Below are 21,041 nucleotides of genomic sequence, written 5' to 3' on the forward strand. Positions count from 1 at the left end.
AATAATTGTTTCGGGTCTGGTTGTACTTTGTGTCCGTTGTTTGTATGTTTGTAAAAATTCTCGTGACACAAGAGCAATTCTTAATCCGGGAGTTGCCTTTTTTACATAGAACCTTTTTTCTAGAATTATTTCTCACTTTAAAGTATATAAATATTTATATATGTATGTTACTTGTATATAAGTATGTTTATCAGTTATCTAGTTACAGTACAAGCTCTGCTTAGTTTGTAATTAGATGACCGTGTGTGAGTTGTACAATGATATTTATTTATTTAAAATACATACCTTATTAATTAATTTAATTCAACACAACCACACTAATAGGCCAAATTATTTATTTTGAAGTAAATATTATAAATATGCTAATATCGACCCTAAATAATTAATTAACATAAATAAGTAATTTACATTATTACTCATGATTAAACAGTCATAATCTTTATGTTTGTCAACTCAAAAACTGCTGAAGGGCTTTTCATGTGATTTTTACGACTATCAATCAGTCTAACCTTTCTTCCAACTATGTTGGAGTCAGCTCCCAGTCTCACCGGATGCAGCTGAATACCAGTATTGTACATGCAGCGACTGTCTATCGGACCTCCACAACACAGTTACCTGGGTTATAACACGATACTAAGTAACACTGCTTGGCAGGCTTTCAAGCTTCTGACTTCTGTTAAAGATCTTTGAAAATGGCAGCCAGGACCCAAAATTTAACGTGCCTTCCGAAACACGGAGGAGCTCGATGGTCATCCACAGAACAACCTCGGCAAGCGTTAACTCAGAGATCGATCCGCGCAGCTGTTGTTTGTTGTTTGTCGTATGGTTAGTGGTCAGCCTAGTGTTAAAATACTGGTATTCAGTTGCATCCAGTGACACTGGCAGCCGACTCCAACATAGTTGGAAGAAAGGCTAGACTGATGATAAATTCAACTAACTTAATAACATTTTTCGTGGCTCATGAACAAAACCCTTAACAGCCGAATCGAAAATTACTTCTTTTTACCGGTGCAGTGTAATATTTTCACATTTTTAATTAAGAAAAAGTGATCAAGTATTTCCATGAAAGATGGTTTAAAAAGTGTTCATTATAGATTAAAACTTGAGACTGTCGTAATTAAAAAAGCCTTTTTTAATTTGATCCCTATTAAAGCATCGTTTTAAATCTATCTATACTGATATTATAAATGCGAAAGTTTGTGAGAATGGATCTATGGATGTTTGTTACTCTTTCACACAAATACTACTGTATGCGACTACCGCGCAAGAAGTGTTAGGTTCGAATCCTTCGTCGGGGCAAAAAGTTTTTTCTCAGATTTTCTGTTAAGAATTTCTTAGAAATTGCCCGGAGTTAGGAAGTTGAGGTCTTAGACCTCCGTGCCTTGGAGATCACGTAAAGTCGTCGGTCCTGCACCTGACCTCTCACTGGTCGTGTCGGTTATCCGTCCCACCGGGTTATTAGGGTAAGGAAAAAGAGAGCGTATTTGTGTATTGTGCACACACTTGTACACTATAAACCAAGTCCTGCACAGATGGCCGGATACCGGCGAGGACAATATTACTTATATTAAAAATGCGAATATTAATGAGAATGGATGCATGGATGTTAGTTACTCAATTACGATAAAAGTACAAAACGGATTTTAATGAAATTCGGTACACATATATTTTATGACTTTAATTAACACATAGGATACTTTTTACCTTAAAAAATCTTACTACGCGGACGCAGTCGCGGATAGAAGTTAGTATACGAGACTTCCTAACTTCTTTTCTAAATATTTTCACTCCTAAAAACCTGAAGCCTTTTTACTTCACCGTAATCCGGTAGTTAAGCGATATAATATAATGACTTAACCTCCCATATGACCTTTTTAATTAGGGTCACGGGTCAATGTCACTTCAAGTTAAAGGAAACAGGTTATATTATAGAAGTTTGCAATTTATATTTTTAAAATTATAAAGCTGAAGAATTTATTTGTTTGTTTATACGCGCTAATCTCAGGAACTACTGGTTAGGATTGAAAAATTCTTTTTGAAACGAAAAAGTTACAAAACCGGGAAAAATTATGCCCCATTCTCTCTTATGTAACGCAAGCGAAGTTGCGCGGGTCAACTAGTAATAAATAAATACTACTACAAATCGTATGGTTAGTGGTCAACCTAGTGTCAAAGTTGTTCAAGGCCGATGGCCTTTGACGTGGCTTAACGACTGTTATCTTAATTGACAAACAACCGAGACCGACTTTTTACGTGCTCTCCGAAGCACGGAGACGGCCAGTTCAAATACCAATATGCGGTCAACCATCTATGAAATGACCGCGCCAAAGTTTGCTTAGCTCACAGATCGTTTACCGACCGGTGAGCGCAACTGGCTACGGGCGCCTCACAGTATTAATAAAAGATTTAACCCATTAATGTCCCACTGCTGGGCAAGGGTCCCCTCCCTTAATTAGGAATATTAAGATTTCATGCAGGGACGCCGAAGGAATCTTTTTATAACTGGTAAATAATAAATGATAAATAATAAAAAATATATACCTTCGCACAACGCACACACGGTCATCTGATTTCAAACTAAGCAGAGCTTGTACTGTAACCAGACAACTGATAAACATACTTATATACTTGTAAATATATATTTATACAAATATTATAAATGCGAAAATATGTCTGTATATTAATATGAATGAAATTTAGAAATGAAATTGTTTTTATTTCATTGTATGGTTGGTAGGCCTTTGACATGATTTAACATTTTTTTAGACAACTCCCGCACTAAGAATTGCTCTTGTGACTTTTACAAACATACAAACAACGGACACAAAGCTCAACCAGACCCGAAATTTTAATTTATGGATAACACAAATAATTGTTCCGTGTGGGAATCGAAACCACGACCTCCCGACGCAATGGTAGCGGCGTGGTGACCTAAACTTATTTTATCTTAGAACAGTTTTCAGCAGTCGAATAAATAAAGTTTCACATAATACTTATTTACTAAAGGGATCTTTAGTGAAAATTTTAACCAAACTCTTTTTTAATAAGTAAATAAATATCATTGTACAACTCACACACGGTCACTTGATTCCAAACTAAGCTGAGCTTGTACTGTAACCGAATAACTGATAAACATACTTATATACTTGTAAATACATAACTAAAAAATTAACCTCAGAAATCGATAATATCAAAAATCCATCCATGTAAAACTCGAATAGGCGATGAATCATTGTACATGAGCGGAGTCGCGTGTGTCAACTAGTATGTAGACTGAAATTTACATGAAAATTGTACTTTGTGTCCGTTTTTTGTATGTCTGTGAAAGATCTTGCGAGACAATACTAATGTTTTAAACAGGAGATGCCTTTAAAATATCAATGATCATTTTCACCCATTAATGTCCCACTGCTGGGCTATGTTGCCTCTCGGAATGAAGGAGGAGTTCGGCCTTGAGTCCACGCTGATCAAGTGAGACTTTCAAGAGCTGTGTTAAACAACTGTCAGACATGTCATTGCTCACGATGTTTTCCTTCACCGTTATAACAACGTGATCATCTTTATATATATATAATTCTTCTGTAAGTGTGTATGTCACTGAACTTCTCTTAAACGACTGGACCGATTTTGATGAAATTTTTTGTGTGTGTTCAAGGGGATCTGAGAATGGTTTAGATTCACAATTTTGTCCGCTGGACAATGTTTTTTTATTTAATTTTTATGTCAAAACAACGTTTGCCGGGTCAGCTAGTTATTTATAATACACACATCACTTGGAACACTCATTAATTGTCAATAATTGCAAGGAGTTAGGAAGTTGAGGTTATAGACCTCCGTGTCTCGGAGATCACGTGTGTATGTTCGTGTGAGTTCTCGCGGGTGATGTTCGTCACACGCACTATGACAGTGATGTAATACAGACTGTATCTGTGTGTTGTACAGACTTGTACACAACACACTGTAAACTAACTACAACACAGTTGACTGGTTTCTATGAAACTGCCCAATCTAGCTGAATTATTAGTCTTTAATGAAAAATAAAATAAATATAATTGGACAACTCACACACGGTCATTTGATTCCAAACTAAGCAGAGCTTGTACTATGGTAACCAAATAACTGATAAACATACTTATATACTTCTAAATACATACCTATATAGATACATTACAACTAATATTCGCCTAAAGCGGCCAGTTTCATTAAGACTGGACGGTGCAAGAATTCGTTTATAGTGTCCAATTCTATAAATACGAACCTTAAACTTGGCTATACCTCTACCTATACATTCGTGGCACGCCGTGATGTTACAATAAGTTATCAAAAGTTATTAAGTAAGTAATGCTTCATCGCAAGTTCCACAAGTCGCTTAAAACTTTCAGAATTAATACAAACTTACTCGTTTAAATTTCAAGTAACAAATAGCTTTTTTGACTACATCTATACTAATATTATAAAGCTGAAGAGTTTGTTTTTTTGAACGCGCTAATCTCAAGAACTACAGGTCCGATTTGAAAAATTCTTTCAGTGTTAGATAGTCCATTTATCGAGGAAGACTTTAGGCCATATAACATCACGCTACGACTAATAGGAGCAGAGTACCAGTAAAAATGTGACGAAAACGGGAAAAAATTATGACCCATTCTTTCTTATATGTGACGCAAGCGAAGTTGCGCGAATCAGCTAGTAGGTTTATATTGGGTAATATATATGACTGCTGCTTATGAAGTCCCGGGTTCAATTAGAATCAGAAAAGGTGCTATTTGGTTTGTGGTAGCAATTGACGTAATTTTGTGGTAGATTTGTGAAATTGAGACAAACAGACACACTTTTTCTCGATCAAAAATCTATCATCTTTTTATATTATATCCAAATCGGTTCAATCGTATTTAAGTGAATTAAAAAAAACAAACAGATTTAAAGATGTATTTAATTAGTATGTATATATGAATTATTAATATATTTAAATTAGGAAAGTATACATGATTATTATTTGTTTATTGAGGAAGTAACAAATAAGAAATTATTATTAACATAAATACAATGGTAAAGAAAAAAATATTTTCTCTGACATTTTCAAATGTCAAATTTCTAATGAATTGCAATGTATATAAAATACATATATAAAATCACGCTATATACATATAAATAAATATCATTATACAACTCACACACGGTCATTTGATTCCAAACTAAGCAGAGCTTGTACTGTAACCAAATAACTGATAAACATACTTATATACTTGTAAATACATACTTATATAGATACATTAACAAGCTCAGAACAGATACTCGTGCTCATCACACAAATATTTGTACACGCATTTACCTTAGAATGCATGACATTTCGGCGCATTGACAATTTTTTCATTCGGGTTCCGTACCCAAAGGGTAAAACGGGACCCTATTACTAACCCTCCGCTGTCTGTCTGTCTCCAGGCTGTATCTCATAAACTGTGATAGCTAGAACGCTGAAATTTTTCACAAATGATGTATTTCCATCGCCGCTATAACAACAAATACAAAAAATTAAAAAAATTAAGCGGTAAGTCCCCATTCTCATACATTTTATTGAAAATTTATTGCTAAAAATTCCTCTATACATACATAAAATCACGCCTTTTCCCCACAGAGGTAGGCAGAGACCCAAGAACGCCACTTGGCACAATCCTTAACAACCTTTAAATATCTTCTATACAAACTCGATTCCTTAAAAAAGGTCCTTTTCAAAACTGACACTCTGACGTCATGCCGATGACGTCACAACAGGTACTCTAATTGTTTGCAGAGCACACAATACGAAGCCGGCAAACTGAAAGGTCCTCACTTCAAAGCTGAGTCAAGTAAAAATATATGAATGAAGTATTTTGTATAAAGTGGCTGGTTTTTTTAAGGAATAATTTTGTAATTATGTTGACTGCCTTTGTGGCAAAGTGGGTTTTGTATCCGACTGCTCACCATTAAGTCCCGGGTTCATTTCCCAAGCCGGACACATTGATAGTAACTGATATTTTTCTAATTTAGCTTTTGCTCGCGTGGTTTGTGCTATAGGGCAGAATTTTCATACAAACTTTCATCCGCCATTTTATCATCTTGGTGGTAGAATTGATCAAAATCCTTTCTTAGCGGATGTCTACGTCATAACATCTACCTGCATGACAAATTTCAGGTCTATCCGTCTCGTGGTTTGGGCAGTGCGTTGATAGATCACTATGTCAGTCAGTCACCTTTAACTTATATAATGTACTAGCTGACCCGCGCAACTTCGCTTGCGTCACTTAAGATAATCATAATTTTCCCCGTTTTTGTAACATTTTTCACTGTTACTCTGCTCCTATTGATCGTAGCGTGATGATATATAGCCTATAGCCTTCCTCAATAAATGGGCTATCTAACACTGAAAGAATTTTTCAAATCGGACCAGTAGTTCCCGAGATTAGCGCGTTCAAACAAACAAACAATAAAAACAAATAGAAGATCTTGGAAATATTTCCACGGAGAATAAGACGCGGGCAAAATAAAATATATTTTGAAAAAATATGAATATTCTCTCTTTTTTATGTCCAAATGTGGCATTTCTAAATTTCTCTTACGATTGTTGATTTTGAATTGAATACGTTTAGTCTAAGAGACAGTTATATATTTAACTAGCTGACCCGCGCAACTTCGCTTGCGTCACCTAAGAGAATGGGTCAAAATTTTCCCCGTTTTTGTAACATTTTTCGTTGCTACTCCGCGCCTAATGACCGTAGCGTGATGTTATATAGCCTATAGCCTTCCTCGATAAATGGGCTAAAACACAACAACAACAAACACAACACAACAACAACAAAAAGAATTTTTCAAATCGGACCAGTAGTTCCTGAGATTAGCGCGTTCAAACATACAAACAAACAAACAAACAAACAAACAATCAAACAAACAAACAAACTCTTCAGCTTTATTATATTAGTATAGATAATAATATATTTATTATTTTGATAATTCATTTATTTTTTTCGTTTGTACATATAACATTATTATTTAAGTTTAATGTATAGTTTTAATTATTATAGTAGAGATTGTATTATTTTAGCATTAAATGAATTGAACATGAAAAAAAATAGGAAAGCAGTGATAGCCGATTGGTTTAATTTAGCACCATATAATTTCCACGCAATTGCAGGTTCAAACCCGAGGCAACACACCAATGACTTTTTCAAGTGATGTGTGTATTAGAAATAATTATCACTTGTAACAACGGTGAAGGAAAACCTCGTGATAAAACAATGTATTATTCAGCAAAATACTAATAAAACATTTCTTTTGTTACAGAATTTGTGGATTGACAACAAAACTTTAAAATTGGTGAGTGAAATTTTTAACCTTTATTTTTTGATCAATTATATTTAAGTTAATTTAAAAGTGTAGGAACTTAATACTCGCAAACAAGTTTAAGAATATGTATGAATGAGTATCTTTATAATATATATAATTATTCTGTAAGTGTGTATGTCACTGAACTTCTCTTAAACGACTGGACCGATTTTGATGAAATATTTTGTGTGTGTTCAAGAGAATCTGAGAATGGTTTAGATTCACAATTTTGTCCGCTGAACAATGTTTTTTTGACGTGTAGACAGGACAACGTCTGTAGGGTCCGCTAGTGAAATTATAGAAATCCACATCGCGTTTATGACCCGTTTAGCTATTTCGTATTATATTATTATCATGACTCTATTTTATCTGAATTTTATTTGATTTGTCCTCTCTCCTATATGTTTGAATTATTATATTTTTGAAATATTATCAGTAGGCAAATAATTATCACATGCTCCAACGGTGTAGGGAAACATCGTGAAGAAACCTTGCATGCCTAAAATTTGTTTAATACATTTATTGAAGGCATGCAAAGTCCCCAACCCGCGCTTGGCCAGCGCGGTGGACTCAAGGCCTGACCCCTCCCTCATTACGGGAGGTGACCCTTGCCTAGGACATTAACGGGTTCAATTTATTAATTTTATTAGTAGGCAAAGAAGAAATAATATTTCACAATTGAAAATTTAAAGGTTAGGATACCTTATTTGCTGCCCGACGTTTCGATCGCATTACAACGACCGTGGTCACGAGCTGACTGATGTGGCTGCTAAGCGTCGTCTTCTTGCGGCGCGAGTTTCGATGCCTACCCTCACTTGGTTTTCACTTAGTGTACATTGTTCGGAATTGTCGGTACTTCGACACACAACACTAACGACGTCTTTACGTATAAGACCCGTTGCATTATAATATTATGTGTACTAGTCGCGAGAGTTTAAAAACATTAATATTTCACAATGTAAATAGTTTGCGTTTGGAAATATTTTATTTTGAAAGTGTCAAGCTCTTTACCTACAAAGACATTGAGGGGCCGTGAACAAACACCCTTCATACATAATTAAACGTTTTCGAGAAAACGCCTCACACACAGACGAACATTTAAACATCTTTGTATTGCAAAATGTACTTGTTTAAATTTGAAACATTTGGCTCAGTGGAGCTCGTGGCTTAGTTAACAATAGCCGCGCGGATCGATCTCTGAGGTTAAGCTACGCTTGCCGAGGTTGATTTGTGGATGGGTGACCATTTTACACATATCGAGTTCCCTAGTGTTTCGGAAGGCACGTTAAATTGTGGGACCCGACTGTCATTTTATAAGATCTTTGTCAGTCGTTAACAGTAGTCAGAAGCTTGAAAGTCTGATAATTAGTCTTACTTAGTATCGTGTTATAACCCAGGTAACTGTGTTGTGGAGGTCCGATAGACAGTCGCTGCATGTACAATACTGGTATTCAGCTGCATCTGGTGAGACTGGAAGCTGACTACAACATAGTTGGAAGAAAGGCTGATGATGATGAGTACGATAACCAAGTCAAAACAAAAGCCATAGGATATTTTACAAGTGATTTGCGACTTGTTATATATGCAGTCGAATAATCAATATTCATGATAAGATTACACCTATTTTATGATGTACAAAGCATTTCACCGTGTGGTAAACGCTCAGTATGTTAACGCGTACATTACATAGATGTACGTGCAGCGATATTTGAGCTGAGCGTCTCCGTGCTTTGAGCACGTTACAAGTCTAACTTGTTAACATAACATGAGTTCAGACAAACACTTCAACTACTTTGATACTAGGTTCACCACTAACCATTATCATAAAAATATGTTGGATACTACAACTGTTCTACCTTCCGAACTGGCGGTAAATTCACTCTCTGTATCATTGACTATCATAAGTGTCAGCATTTGACCTAAATTAATAAATGATTTGATTTTGATTCAAGCTTGACTACTGATAACGACCGTCAGAGATCTTTGAAAATGACAGCCCACAAACGCTCCGCCATCCGAAACACGGAGGAACTCGCTCTCTATAATATGGTCACCCATCCTCTGACTAACCTCGGCTTGCAGAGCTTAACCTGAAAGATCGTTCCGGCTGTTGTTACTCAGCTCCTTCGGTTGACCACTAACCATACGATAAAGTTGTGTAGTTTTCCACTCATGGGTTAAAAGTATATTAACAGGTTTTCCTGGAAGCCTTTTATAGCTTTTTTCAATTAAAACTTTTATATAGCAATGAAATCCTATGGGGAATATACTATGACGCATACGGAGTTTATTTTATGTACTAACTGCGCCCGTGGCTTTGCCTGGGTTTGATACAATTTTTTGCATAAACAATGAATTTTTTTAACCTATTACCGTCCCTCTGTTAGGCAAGGGTCTCCTCCCGTAATGAGGGAGACGTTAGGCCTTGATTCCACCACGCTGACCAAGTGCAGGTTGGGGACTTAGCATTTCTCCAAGTTAGAACTTTTAGGCATGCAAGGTTGCATCACGACGTTTTCCTTCACCGTTAGAGCAAGTTATTTCGAACTAGCTGACCCGCGTAACTTCCCTTACGTCACATAAGAGTGAGTGGGTCATAGTTTTCCCCGTTTTTGTAACATTTTTTACTGGTGCTGCTATTAGTCGCAGCGTGATGATATATAACCTATAGCTTCCTCGATAAATGGGCTATCTAACACTGAAATAATTTTTCAAATCGGACCACTAATTCCTGAGATTAACACGTCCAAACAAACAAACTCTTCAGCTTTATAATATTAGTATAGATACATGATTTTTAAGTATTCATTGTAAATTGTTTGCCAATAACCCGAACTGGGGTGAAACTGGGGTAAATCACTTGCTCCATTTCACCCCTGAACGCTTCACAATCTATCTATCTATCTATCGTATGATTAGTAGTCAACCTAGTGTCAAAGTTGTTCAAGCCGCCCGAAGGCCATTGACGTGGCTTAGCGACCGACTTTTTACGTGCCCTCCGAAGCATTCAAAAACCCGGTTCAAAAACCACTCTACGGTTACCCATCTTTAGAATGACCGCGCCAAAGGTTGCGCCGGTGAGCATAAAGAGTATCCAGGAGTTTGTTGACAGCTCTTCTCATTAGCCTTGATAGCTACCTTGATTTTTAAGTAAATGTTTGCCCATAACCCGAACTGGGGTGAAACTGGGGTATATCACTAGCCCCACTTACACCCCTGAAACCTTCACAATAATACAATAGTCATTTCACTTCACAAACCGATGCGCGATGTAGCAAACAGCCTTTGTTTACGTCCTTAAATGAAAACGTCAATCAATACGCCCCTCCTCAAATAGGGGGGGAAATGAGCGCCTTAACTTTGTTAAACTTTCCCTTGATCGAAGGGCGTCGAGTTTTTCTACTTAAATTACTTTTTATGGGAATATGTGGGTATTTTGAAATCTAAAAAGGGTATGAGGAACCTTGATTTGAACTTGAGGCACCCATAGCCAGTTGCGCTCACCGATAAACGATCTGTAGATTAAGCAACCTTTGGCGCGGTCATGTCATAGATGGGTGACCGCATAGTGGTATTTGAACGTGTCTCCGTTAAGCAAATCTTGGCGCGGTCGTTCCATAGATAGGCGACCGCATAGTGGTATTTGAACTGAGCGTCTCCGTGCTTCGGAGGACACGTAAAAGGTCGGTCCCGGTGGTTGTCAATCAAGATAACAGTCGTTAAGCCATGTCAAAGGCTAGGCTTGAACAACTTTGACACTAGGTTGACCACTAACCATACGATAGATAGATAGATATTAGGTCGGGGAAAAAGTATTTTCGCATTATAGTATGTATGAACTTGTAATAAAATCTTTTCTCTACACAAAAAAAGCTCGATATTTGGGTACCTCACGAGCTCACTGAAAGAAACCTAATGAACCGTGTACTCATTTGTGATTCTTGAAGCCAAAGAGATTTTATTACAAGTTCATACATACTAAATATAATGCGAAAATACTTTTCCCCGACCTAATATTTTCACACACAAAGTTATACAGCGCGTACTAAATATTGATTTTTTTAAGCTATCTCTCGTAATTATACTAATAACCTCGTAGTACCATTTTATAGTCCCACTAACCTAATTACAGCCTGTCCTATTTGTGGCCACATGACCAATGTTTGGTTTCAATACTAATCAATTTATAAGCTTCCGTGTATTGGGAACGTCACGTACTTTACCGATTCCAAAAAATGAGGTTATTTTTTTCTATTTTTTTTTTGATAGTGCAGCTTTCAAAACCCTATTTCAATTTCTGTAGGGATGATTTTTGATAAACATAGGTTATGTTTGTACCCGTAGCCAAACACTAATGATATTTCGAGGATATGAGTGTAGCTAAATATTATATAAGTCAAAGGTGACTGACTGACATAGTGATCTATCAACGCACAGCACAAACCACTGGACGGATCGAGCTGACATTTGACATGCAGGTACATGTTATGACGTAGACATCCGCTAAGAAAGGATTTTGATCAATTCTACCACCAAGGGGATAAAATAGAGCATGAAAATTTGTATGAAAATTTTGTCCTAAGTCACAAACCACGCGTACGAATTCGACAAAAGTTAGTTATAAATATAGCTCATTAATGCCCTTAACGTATTTAATTTAACTAAAAGGTTATATGCTATATATAAGCGTATATATACCGATCAAGCCACAATGCTTCTATAAATTCGTTAAGGTGCCTCCATCTACCGTCAATATAGCTTATTAAGGCTCTATGCATCACGAGGTAATACAATTTCCTTGTATTGAAACTAAGTGGAGTGTACATGTAGATACAGCTTTATAAGGATACTAGCACTCGCGCAACTTCGCTTGCGTCACATATGAGAGAATGGGTCAAAATTTTCCCCGTTTTTGTAATATTTTCTACTGGTGCTCTTATTAGTCGCAGCGTGATGATATATAGTCTATAGCCTTTCTCGATAAATGGACTATCTAACACTGAAATAATTTTTCAAATCAGACCAGTAGTTCCTGAGATTAGCGCGTTCAAACAAACAAACAAACTCTTCAGCTTTATAATATTAGTAAGTATAGATGACTGTCTCCGTGGTGTAGTAGTTAAGGTCGCCACGCCGCTACCATTGCGTCGGGGGGTCGTGGGTTCGATTCCTAAAAGGAGCAATTATTTGTGCATTTACATATATACATATGTTTCGGGTCTGGTTGTACTTTGTGTCCGTTGTTTGTATGTTTGTATAAGTCCCCGCGACACAAGAGCAATTCTTAGTGCGTGATTTGTCTTTTATAAAAGAAAAAGAAGAACTGGCTTCCACCTGCGACTTCGTTCCCGTGAAAAGGTTTCTCGTAATTAAAAGTAAAAGTTGAATTTTAGTTCAATTAGTCGAAAACGTAAGAAGATTTATACAGACTTTCATCCCCTATTTTATCTCCTTGGAGGTAGAATGTATCAAAATCTTTTTAGGGAATGTCTACATCATAACATGTACCTGCATGCCAAATGTCAGCTCGATCCGTCCAGTGGTTTGTGCTGTGCGTTGATAGATCACTATGTCAGTCAGTCACCTTTGAGTTATATATATTTATTTAGATTTATATTTGCTACACCCCTGTCTACAACTTCTATAATAGGCATGTGCTACAAAAAAACTCTCATACACCCGAGATTTTATTTGAAAACTATGTCTTAGTTCGAACACATAACAGAATGAAACTACAAAATTCCTTTGAATCAGAACAAAAGTGTTGAAATAATGTAAGAATAGTTTGTATTGAAGCATAACTTTGCGAATCAACGGTAAGTTTTGTATTAATACTTTTAGTTAAGACCACAGTGAACAAATACAGTGAACAAGTATTTATCATATAGTTAGTGGCCTAGTGTAAAAATAGTTGAAGTGTTTGTCTGAACTCATGTTATGTTAACAAGTTAGACTTGTAACGTGCTCGAAGCACGGAGACGCTCAGCTCAAATATCACTGCACGTACATCTATGTAATGTACGCGTTAACATACTGAGCGTTTACTGATTGGTGAACGGTACTGACTATAAGTGACCCAAAAACTGCTCAAGAGAAAGCCATACTATAGACCTAAAAAGCAAGTTTATACTACTATCTATGGTTAGTGGTCAACCTAGTGTCAAAGTTGGTCAAGCCGCCCAAAGGCCTTTGCCGTGACTTAACGACTGTTATCTTAATTGACAACAACCGGAACATTTTACATATCTTACAAAATTACCTGAACTTGGTCACCCATCTATAAAAAAACCGCGTCAAGCATTACTTAACCCACAGTTTGTAAACCAGTGAGCGCATCTAGTTATGAGTGCAGAGTATTTCTGAAAACAACACATCATGACCTTTTCCCCATTCATTTTCAGGCTGAAAAAAGGCTTTACAATTCCTGTTTCTATCTAGATATTGTGATGAACTCTCTTGTTGCCAAGATAGCCTATTGTTATTGCCTGAATAGGATTTCAATTAGTTTTTTCTAATCAATTGGTGAAGGTATTTTTTATTTTTCTTATTAGTATTGCTTGGGGAGAAGTGTAGGGTAATCGTGGTCTCAAGTTCGAATCTCGTGTCAGGCAAATTGGTTATAGAGTTTAAAATATAAGTTAGTTAACTATACTAATATTATAAAGCTGAAGAGTTTGTTTGTTTGTTTGTATGTTTGAACGCGCTAATCTCAGTAACTACTGTTTCGAATTGAAAAAATATTTTACTGTTGGATAGCCCATTTATCAAGGAAGGCTTAAGGCTATATATATATCATCACGCTACGACCAATAGGAGCAGAGTATCAGTAAAAAATGTAACAAAACAAAACCGGGAAAATTTTGACCCATTCTCTTATGTGACGGAAGTGAAGTTGCGCAGGTCAGCTACTTTGGTATATAGGTAGCTGAAGACCCAGAATAACACATAGGCTACTTTTTATCCCGCAGTTCCCGAAGGATCGGGATTTACACGGGAAGGGTTTCCACGCGGACGAAGTCGCGGGCAGCCTCTAGTTATGTATGTATGTTTATAAAGTTCAGGTAAAAAATGTCTACCGGGTCCTATAGTACAGTTATAATATAGATTAAATGTTTTACGATAAAGATCTGAATTATATGGTCTATATAATGGTCGTGGAACACGCAATGCGACTGTTAAAACACTCTCTATCATATTACTACAAGTATATTTCAATAAGTACTTTAAATTATGACATTTATACACAACAAACGCGCGGATCGATCTGAGGTTAAGCTACGCTTGTCGAGGTTGTGCTGTGGATGGGTGACCATCTTATACATATCGAGTTTCTCAGAAGGCACGTTAAATTGTGGGTCACCGATATCATTTTTCAAAGATTTTTGATAGTCGTTAACAGTAGTCAGAAGCTTGAAAGTCTGACAAGCAGTGTTACTTAGTATCGTGTTATAACCCAGGTAACTGTGTTGTGGAGGTCCGATAGAATAGAATTGTTCATGTGTCGCGGGGACTTTTCCAAACATACAACCAGTAAGTACAACCAGACGCGAAACAATTATTTGTGGATCGCACAAATAATTGTTTCGGGAATCGAATCCCGACTTCCTGAGGCAATGATAGCGGCGTGGCGATCTAAACTGCACCACAGAGGTAGTCAAAAGTCACAGTCTAAGTTGTACAATGTAAATATCATTGTATAATTTAGACTGTGACTTTTGACTGAAGTTTTTTCAGTTAAATTGCTGAAAATTTCATTTATTAAATACATTTATTCCTTTAGGAATAAAACATAAATAGGCTTTGTCATGAATAATTGTGTTACAATGATGTCATTCGAACTGTTTGACGCAGTTTAAATCTTAAGGGACTTAAAATTGTATGTACTTGGTTATACTCGTGGTTTCGCCTGTGTTTATATTTTGTATTGAAAATATTTGACTATGATTCAGACCCCCTCCCCCTCGTTTGGGAGGAGATACTTGCCCTGCAATGTGACAGAAATGGTTTCTTTTCCTTAGCCTGTTTGAGTGTCCCACTGCTGGGCAAAGGCCTCCCCCCTTCCCTTCCAAATCCCCGTATCGGCGGCAAGATTCGACCAGCCCCTATCGAATGCGTATAGGTCATCCCGCCATCTCCTTTTAGGTCCTCTTTTTGAAAAGGGTTATTAAAAAAAAAGATTCAGAACTGCCTGATTTTCCCCTTATGGGAACAAGACGCAATTGTATGCATGTCTGTATGTTTGTTTGACTATGAAGTCTTTCAAGATTATAGTCTATCAATCTGTCAAAATTTATTCAAATAGATAAATCTTTTTAATCTTCACAGATACACAATTTAAAATAAAAAAAATATATATTTTATTTATGTTAGACTAGCTCAACCCACGACTTTGCTCGCGTGGAATTACTCACCATGCGGGGTGGAATATCAAAAAATCTTCTTTATAGTGCTCCTCTACACTTACTAAGGAACCTTCATACCAAATTTCAAGTTTCTACGCTCAGTAGTTTCAGGTGTGCGTTTGTAATGTAAGCGCAAAAAATGAGTTTATTTCTTTCGCATTAGAGATCGTGATACAATCAGTAATTCTCTAATATATTAAGCGTATTATTATACATATAAACCTTCCTCTTGAATCACTCTATCTATTTATTAAAAAAAACTGCATCAAAATCCGTTGCATAGTTTTAAAGATGTAAGCATACATACATACAGATATACAGACGGACGTGGGAAGCGACTTTGCTTTATATTATAGTGATATACACAAAAAGAAAATTGTTCCGTAAAAAATAAATTATAAAAATTGATATTTCACATTTTCACAGATCATTAGTAACATCTAGACCTCCCCCTCCTTCCCCCTACTTCCGGTGGCGACCGGAAACAGTCGGCGCTGGGGGACCCGGAAATCATCTTTAGAGTAATCATTAAAGATCTTTTTTTATTGGAAATGGAGCTTAAAATTATTTTTATGTAATAAATCTTTATTAATATTATAAATAACTGCAAAAGCGATTCTGTCTGTTATGCATAAAGTACTGAAATAATTTGAATGAAATTTTGGCTGATAGATAGATTGAAAACTGAGAGTTTATAAGTATGGATGTATGTATGTATGTTTGTTTGTTTGTTATTCTTTGACGCAAAAACTGGTATTAGAAATATAGGACATAGATAGTTTATAACCTGGATTAACACATAGGATACTTTTATCCCGGGAAGTATTTTTAACCGGATCAAGTAAAATAAATAAAAATCATCGGACAACTCACACACTGTCATTCGATCACAAACTTAGCAGAGCTTATACTGTAACCAAACAACTGATAACACATACTTATATTCTTGTAAATACATACTTATGTAATACATTAACAAGCTCAGAACAGATACTCGTGCTCATCTCACAAATATTAGTCCCGGGTGTGATTGGAACCACACGCGGCATTATTGTTGCAGCGAGGTGACCACGTTAACCAGTGTGCCAAAATCTCGGGAAAAAGCAATATAACATAATATTTCCACAATATTTTATCAAAATATTGGACGTAAGCCAAAATGAGCAGGTTTTATCATCACATCTTTGTTGAGTGAAGTCGCGAGTGTTCGTCTAGTCAGCGATTTTAAAACACATGCTTAAATTTGCTGTATTTTAAAGAAAAGCTTTATAAAAATGGTTAAATTTGAAAATAAATATAACGATTGGACATTATCCCTCTTATTCATAAAAATATAAATTATGAAAGGCTTAGAAAGAGTTTTGTTTCTTTCACTTCTTAGCGAAATGAAAAAGAGAAAACATATAATAGTAATGTTTTAACTAAAATAGGATTATAGTGTGTTTATGAATAAGAGGGTAAATCTTTGACGTTAATTTTTTTACCACATATTTGGCATTTAGTCTATATCGCTGATTGTTGGCAGCTCCTCGCATGATCAATTATTGTATCAACCACATTGTAAATCTTTTGGCGATTGAAAAGTGTATGTGTGAGTTTTCTTCTCATAAGGCTGTACACTTTCCGAGCTAGTGGTAGATTCAGTAATTGTAACGACTATCATAAGTGTCAATATTTGACCTAAATTAATTAATGATTTGATTTTCATTTTAATAACATTACGGTTGTGAAAGATTGTAAGGATCGTACCAAGTGACATTTTCTGCTCAGCCTTCCCCTATGGGATGAAGGCGTAATTGTATGTATACTTTATGCTATGAACTTATTATTTCGTAACGTTGTGAAATCATATATTAATCACTTATTCGATAACAAACGAAAATACTATAGGTCAGCTGTCGTCAGCGCAATCATTCACATCCCACGCAAGTGATCGACCAACACACCAATGACTTTTCCAAGTGATGTTTGAAATAATGATCACTTGTTATAACGATGAAGGAAAACATCGTGAAGAATCGTATGGTTAGTGGTTAACCTAGTGTCAAAGTTATTTAAGCCTGCCGAAAGGCATTTGTCATGTTTATTAACTTATCTTAATTATTCTTAATTGACAACAATCGGGACCGACTTTTAACGTGCCCTTCGAAGCACGCTCATGTCAAAACAACAAAGTATTTTTTTTAAGACAACAACTCCCGCACTACGAATTGCTCTTGTGTCGCGGGGACTTTTAAAAACATACAAACAACGGACACAAAGTACAACCAGACCCGAAAAATCTATTTGTGGATCGCACAGATACTTGTCCTGTGTCCCGTGTGGGAATCCAACCCACGACCTCCCGACACAGTGGTAGCTGTGGGGCAACCTTAACCACTGCGCTACGTAGGCAGTCAAATAAGTGGCCACCTAGCAAAATATAAATCACGGTAGGCGTTGCTTAACATAAAGATCGTTTATCGACCGGTGAGCGCAACTGGCTATGAACAATAACATTCTGTTATTTTTTATTTCATACTAGCTGACCCGCGCAACTTCGCTTGCGTCACAGAAAAGAGAATGGGTGAAATTTTCCCCCGTTTTTGTAACATTTTTTATTGGTACTCTGCTCCTATTAGTCGTAGCGTGATTATATATAGCCTATAGCCTTCCTCGATAAATGGGCTATCTAACACTGAAATAATTTTTAAAATCGGACCAGAAGTTCTTGAGTTTAGCGCGTTCGAACAAACATTCAAACAAACAAACAAACTCTTCAGCTTTATAATATTAGTATAGATGACAATGGACCGATAAGTGCCCAATATGATAAAGCACAAATATTTTAGTGAAGGATTAACGTTGATTCACGTTATCACTGATAACAGGCACATAGAGTAATGTAGAGATTACGATAGAGTTCTGTTTAACTAACTGAACCTCGATTCTCTACCACTATCGACAACCGACAACCGGCTAGCTATCGAAATTTTGACATTTAGAATGTACTGCCAAAATATTTCTTACGACACCCGTCAGAGGCGCTGATCAGATTTTCATACAAAATTTCTCGATTACAGGTCGGTTGTCGGTAGTCGATAGTAGTAGAGAATCGAGCTACTGCACGTTTGTCTGTGTGGTTGTAGTGGTCACCTCGTCGCAATAACCGTAGCGCCGCGTGTGGTTCCAATCACACCCGGGACTAATATTTGTGTGATGAGCACGAGTATCTGTTCTGAGCTTGTCAATGTATCTATATAAGTATGTATTTACAAGTATGTTAATCAGTTATTTGGTTACAGTACGAGCTCTTCTTATTAAGAAATCAATAGTCATTCTAAAGATGGGTGACCACATAGTGGTATTTGAACTGAGCGTCTCCGTGCTTCGGAGGACATGTAAAAAGTCTGTCCCGGTTGTTGTCAATTAAGATAACAGTCGTTAAGCCATGTCAAAGGCCTTCAGGCTTGAACAACTTTGACACTAGGTTGACCACTAACCATAATGTCCTCCTAGCCGAGATACACACACACACACTGTACACTCTCTATTCCATCACTCTCATAGTCTGGTGGGACGGATAGCCGACACGACCAGTGAGAGGTCAGGCGCAGGACCGACGGCTTTACGTGCTCTCCGAGGCACGGAGGTCTTCGACCTCAATTTCCCAACTCCGGGCAATCTCTAAGAAATTCTTAACAGAAAATCTTAGAAAAGACGTTTTGGCCCGACCCAGGATTTGAACCCGAGACCTCTCGCACGGCAGCCGCATATACTACCGACCGCGCCACAGAAGCAGTTATATATAGACCACTAACCATACGATAGATAGGTACGGCACTGAATGTCTGACACATTTAAATTTGATTGTATACCAATTTAACTTGGTATGACATAGTTTTAGTCTTTTGGGAGCTCCAACTTATTATTATTTCAAAGATAACTTGGTTCATTGTCATCGTGACGGACAATTAGGTCAAACGTGGCTCGTTTTCATTTTATGTATATTTAACTTATTTATAATAGGATTTCAAGAGCAGTTATAGCTAGCTATAAGCATTTTGAAGCAAAAATAATGCATTGTGATGAAATGCAGCACACATTTAATACGGTTGTCGCGGTCATTCTAAAGATGGGTGACCGCTTTGTGGTATTTGAACAGGGCGTCTCCATGCTTCGGAGGGCACGTGAAAAGTCGGTTTCAATTGTTGTCTACTAAGATGACAGTCGTTAAGCCATGTCAAAGGCCTCTCGGCTTGAACAGCTTTGACACTAGGTTGACCACTAACTATACGATAATAGTAATAATCCTAGGCAAAGTCGCATGCAGAAGCTAGTACGTTAATATAATTGTAACTTTACAAAATTCTCACGCAATTTGATTTAGACGTTTTCATTGTGTAGGGGTTTATAAAAGGCATTGTTTTGATTGTAATGATAAGGGTCTATTCAACGAGCGTGATTACTAAACATTTAAGAAAAGGTTCTTGTTCATTAATACGTTTATTTCATTATGTAATTACCAGTAACTACATAGAGGAGCTCGTGGCTTAGTTAACAACATCCGCGCTGATCGATCTCTGAGGTTAAGCCACGAATATCGAGGTTGATCTGTGGATGGGTGACCATCTTATACATATCGAGTTCCTCCGTGTTTCGGAAGGAATGTAAAATTGTGGGTCGTGGATGTCATTGCAAGCTTGAAAGTCTGACGCACAGTGTTACTTAGTATCGTGTTATAACCCAGGTAACTGTGTTGTGGAGGTCCGATAGACAGTCGCTGCATGTACAATACTGGTATTCAGCTGCATCCGGTGAGACTGGAAGCCGATTCAGCCTCAAAGGTTGCTCCGAGCTTATTCTGAACCACACAATAAAAACAAGAAAGTATTTTTATTAAATTGCTATCTTAACCCACACAATAATTTATATACAACACCAAAAAAACATACTAAAAATCTTATATTATTCCACACATACATACATACATACATACATAAATACATTTCAAAACAAACAGGCTTGGCTGTCATCGCCGCGCGCTTACTTGAAGTACAAAGTACCGCCGGGGGCTATAAGCCCTTTGTAGTCCCATTTGATGGGCTACAGCTGTGGGCTAGAGCGTGGGCTAAAAAATAACATTAATTGTTTTGTTAATATAGAGCCTTCAGCAATGATATATTACTGGGTACCGTACCAAAAAAATACGAAAACAATACGTTTATTGTATAGGGACCTCCCTTAGTAATAAAATTTTTAGTGTTTGTTATTATAGCGCCAACGGAAAGACATCATCTTTGT

General features: G+C 36.8%; 1 protein-coding gene across 1 annotated transcript in view; it reads left to right on the top strand.

Moving 5' to 3' along the window:
• Positions 1–21,041, top strand: part of LOC142985333 (1-phosphatidylinositol 4,5-bisphosphate phosphodiesterase epsilon-1-like) — a 137,077-nt gene that overhangs the window by 21,084 nt on the left and 94,952 nt on the right. The window contains exon 2 of the mRNA XM_076133443.1: positions 7,315–7,347. The gene's annotated coding sequence lies outside the window, so the exon portion shown is untranslated. The remainder of the gene's footprint in view (positions 1–7,314; positions 7,348–21,041) is intronic.

The sequence above is a fragment of the Anticarsia gemmatalis genome, chromosome 29 (assembly GCF_050436995.1).
Source record: "Anticarsia gemmatalis isolate Benzon Research Colony breed Stoneville strain chromosome 29, ilAntGemm2 primary, whole genome shotgun sequence".
Classification (NCBI taxonomy): Eukaryota; Metazoa; Arthropoda; class Insecta; order Lepidoptera; family Erebidae; genus Anticarsia; species Anticarsia gemmatalis.